We start from the raw sequence: 4,593 nt of genomic DNA, 5'->3' as shown, positions 1-4,593 counted from the left end.
ATCTGCCTACTGGGGTAATATGGGCCGAAGTTAGAAATAGGAAAGGCGCGGTCACATTGTTAGGAGTTTTCTATAGGCCCCAAATAGTAATAGAAATGTGGAGGAAGAAATTGCAAAACAGATGATGGATAGGTGTGGAGGTCTCAGGGTAGTTGTCATGGTTGACTTTAACTTTCCAAATATTGATTGGAACCTCTATAGGTCGAACAGTTCGGATGGGGAAGTTTTTGTACAGTGTTGGCAGGAGGGTCTCCTGACACAATATGTGGATAGGCCGACAAAAGGGGGGGGGGGGCACATTGGATTTGGTACTGGGTAATGAACCGGGTCAAGTATTAGATTTGTTTGTGGGAGAGCACTTTGGAGATAGTGACCACAATTCGGTGTCTTTCACTATTGCAATGGAGAGGGATGTGGCCATACGGCAGGGCAAGGTTTATAATTGAGGGACGGGTAATTATGATGCGATTAGGCAACAATTAGGAAGCATAGGATGGGAACTGGAACTGTCAGGCAAAGGCACAAATGAAAAGTCGAGCCTGTTCAAGGAGCAAGTACTGTGTGTCCTTGATAGGTATGTCCCTGTCAGACAGGGATGAAATGGCCGTGTGAGGGAACCATGGTTCACAAAAGAGGTTGAATGTCTTGTCAAGAGGAAAAAAGGAAGCATATGTAATAATGAGAAATCAAGGTTCAGTTGGGTCGTTTGAAGGTTACAAGGTAGCAAGGAATGAGCTAAAAAAAAAAGGTCTTAGGAGAGCTAGGAGGGGGTATGAGAAGTCCTTGGCAGGTCGGATCAAGGAAAACCCCAAGGCTTTTTACTCTTATGTGCGAAATAAAAGAATGACCAAGGTGAGGCTAGGGCCGGTCAAGGAAATTGTGCCTGGAGTCAGAAGAAATAGGAGAGCGTTGAATGAATACTTTTTTCAGTGTTCATCAAGGAGAGGGACCATGTTTTTAACGATGAGATTGTGATTTAGGCGGGTAGGCTGGAGGATGTAGATGTTCTGGGGAAGGATGTAGTAGCAATTTTGAAAATTCCAAGGGTCGACAAGTCCCCTGGGACAGATGGGATATATCCAAGGACTCTTTGGGGGGCCAGGGATGAGATTGCAGAGCCTTTGGCTTTGATATTTGGGTCCTCACTGTCCACGGGGATAGTGCCAGAAGACTGGAGAGTGGCGAATGTTGTTCCTCCGTTCAAGAAAGGGAATAGGAATGACCTTGGTAATTATAAGCTGGTTAGACTAACTTCGGTGGTCGGTAAGTTAATGGAAAAGCTCCTGAACGATAGGATTTATGAGCATTTGGAAAGATGCAACTTATTCCGGGATAGTCAACACGGATTCGTGAAGGGTAAGTCTTGCCTCACAAATTTGATTGAGTTCTTTGAGGAGGTAACTAAGTGTGTAGATGAAGGTAGAGCAGTTGATGTATATACATGGATTTTGCTAAAGCGTTTGATAAAGTTCCCCATGTTCGGCTCATGAACAAAGTAAGGAGGCGTGGGATAGAGATAAATTTGGCCAATTCGATAAGTAACTAGCTATCACATAGAAGACAGATGGTGGTGGTGGATGGAAAATTTTCAGACTGGAGAGCAGTTACCACCGGTGTACCACAGGGATCAGTGCTGGGTCCTCTGCTATTTGTGATTTTTAATCAATCAATTGGAGGAGCGGGCTGAAGGGTGGGTCAGTAAATTTGCTGATGACACCAAGATTGGTGGAGTAGTACATGGGGTGGAGGGCTGTTGTAGGCTGCAAAGAGACATTAATAGGATGCAGAACTGGGCCGAAAAATGGCAGATGGAGTTTAACCCTGAATAATACGAGGTGATTCATTTTGGTAGAAAAAATTTGAATGCGGATTACAGGGTCAACGGCAGGGTTCTGAGGAATGTGGAAGAACAGAGAGATCTTGGGGTTCATGTCCACAGATCTCTGAAGGTTGCCACTCAAGTGGATAGAGCTGTGAAGAAGGCGTATAGTGTGTTAGCGTTTATTAAAATGGGGCTTGAGTTTAAGAGCCGCGGGGTTCTGCTGGAACTATGCATGATCCTGGTGAGACCACATTTGGAGTATTGTGTGCAGTTCTGGTCACCTCACTATAGGAAGGATGTGGAAGCATTGCAAAGGGTGCAAAGGAGATTAACCAGGATGCTGCCTGGTTTGCAAGATAGGTCTTATGAGGAAAGTTGAGGGAGCTAGGGCTTTTCTCTTTGGAGAGGAGGAGGATGAGAGGCGACTTAATGGAGGTTTATAAGACGATGAGGGGGATAGATAGAGTGGACGTTCAGAGACTATTTCCTCGGGTGGATGTAGCTGTTACAAGGGGGCATAACTATAGGGTTCAGGGTGGGATATATAGGAGGGATGTCCGAGGTAGGTTCTTTACTCAGAAAGTGGTTAGGGTGTGGAATGGACTGCCTGCTGTGATAGTGGAGTCCAACACTTTCGGAACTTTCAAGCGGTTATTGGAAGGGCACATGGAGCACAACAGAATGACAGGGAGTGGGATCGCTTGGTGTTGGTTTCGGACAATGCTCGGAACAACATCGAGGGCCGAAGGGCCTGTTCTGTGCTGTACTGTTCTATGTCCAATGTTCTATGTTAACAGGCGCCGGAATGTGGCGACTAGAGGCTTTTCACAGTAACTTCATACTTGCAACAATAAAAGATTATTATTCTTTTTTTTTAATGGCTGCCATCAGCCCGATGCACACAGCACCGCCGATCGCAACAACACAACTGCAAGTTGGGGCCCACCCCTGCCAACTACGGTCGCCTCAGTTAAACGAAGAATCTCTATAATTTAACTCGACTTCAAAACTCCAGGATTCTCCAGGACATGTGTCCCAAAGAATGATAATAATGAAATGTGCACTGGGATAAGATAAGGATTAAAAGCCTAGGAGAGCCAGATCTCGAAAACGCGGAAGCACCCGCGCTCACATCAGGTGACTCCCGAAAATGCCGAGCATATTGTAATTTAGTAAACACAGGAATATTGGCCTAGTCAGATAATGATGCCGGGCTTTCATGGGTAAATATTATGCAGGACACCAGGAATTTCTCTTCTTTTGAAAATTGTTATGTATTTTCTTAAAGCTACCTCAATGTGCAGACAAGAACGTTCTTTAACATCCCATCCAAAAGTTGGCACTTCCGGCAATGCAGCACCCCTTTCTTACTACCCTGCGATGACAATCTCAACCGTGTGCTCAACTGCGACTTTTCCCCTTCACCTTCTGATGCGGCAAGGACGGGGAAGGGACCGATTCAGTCCCAGTGAAGTCAGTGAAACCAACTCAGGTTGCTGCAGAAATGCAATTTCGTGTGCTTTTTTCCCCAACCTGTGGACAATTGCACCTCGTTAGTGTTGAATCATGACCTATGACACATTACAGAAGCTCGATGAGCTGGACTCGAAAGCAAACACAGAATGAGCTGCAGGCTCCCAAACGTTTGGGTGAGCTTGAGCAAAGAGTGAGTTTTAACAGCATTATCAAACGCGGAATGCTGTACCGGAAGCGAATGGAGCACAGAGACTGGGGAACAGTTATGAAAAAGTATCCTCTACAACTGGAAATGTTAACTTTACTTCTCTTTCCATGGATGCTTCCAGACCTGCTGAGGTAATGATGACCATGTGATGATTGTCGTAAATTGCAACTGACTAATAACTTTGAGGGAAGGAAATTTGTTGCCCTCACTTGGTTTGCATCAGACTGCAAAAACACAGCAATGTGTTTGACACTTAACTGGTCAATAAATATCGGCAGAGCCAGTGAGAGCCACATCACATGAACGAATGTTTGAGCGGGTGGTATTGCAGAATTACGCTATGGACCGATGTAAAATCGGGGGCGGAGGGAGGGGGTCTTTAGCAAACCGAGAGTCTCTAAAGGACAATGACATTCTCAGTTAAATTAATTTATTTTAGTTTAATTGTGCTCCTATACTCACGAGAATCCAGCCCTTCCAATCAGGGTTGATATGTGTAACAAGTTAATACACTTCTAAATGGAATCGCGATTTGCAGCAATACTTTAGTCAAGACTTTGGCTTCGTTTTAATCTGGTTGGGCGAGTAATACAGAGACTCCGGCTATTGCTCTGGAGACATTGATAAAGCAGGAATTGAAAGACATATCAAGAGTGTTGACCATGAAACTATCATCGTAACTTGTGAAAGTCCATCTGTTTCACTAATTGTTCTAAGGGAAGGAAATTTGCCGTCCTTATGCGATCTGCCCTCTATGTGACGCCAGACCCACAGCAGGATAGTTTAAATCATGTGTCCTCTGAAATGGTCTAGCAAACCACTCTGTTCAAAAGCCATTAGGGATGTCCTTGTTAGCAACACCAACATACCACGAAAGAATAATTTAAAATACATGAGTTTCAACTCAATTCCCAATTTTAAAAATCTGAATTTGAAAAGTAGGCTCAATTATTGTGACCGTGAAACTATCATAAATTGTTGTAAAAACGTATCTGTTTCACTGATGTCCTTTACCGAAAGAAATAAAACGATTTTAAAAAGGAGCAGAAGTAGGACATCCAATCCATCGAGTCTACTCCATCAATCC

This window comes from Scyliorhinus canicula, chromosome 13 (genome assembly GCF_902713615.1).
Source record: "Scyliorhinus canicula chromosome 13, sScyCan1.1, whole genome shotgun sequence".
In the NCBI taxonomy this organism is placed as follows: Eukaryota; Metazoa; Chordata; class Chondrichthyes; order Carcharhiniformes; family Scyliorhinidae; genus Scyliorhinus; species Scyliorhinus canicula.
This window is presented reverse-complemented; position numbering follows the sequence as displayed.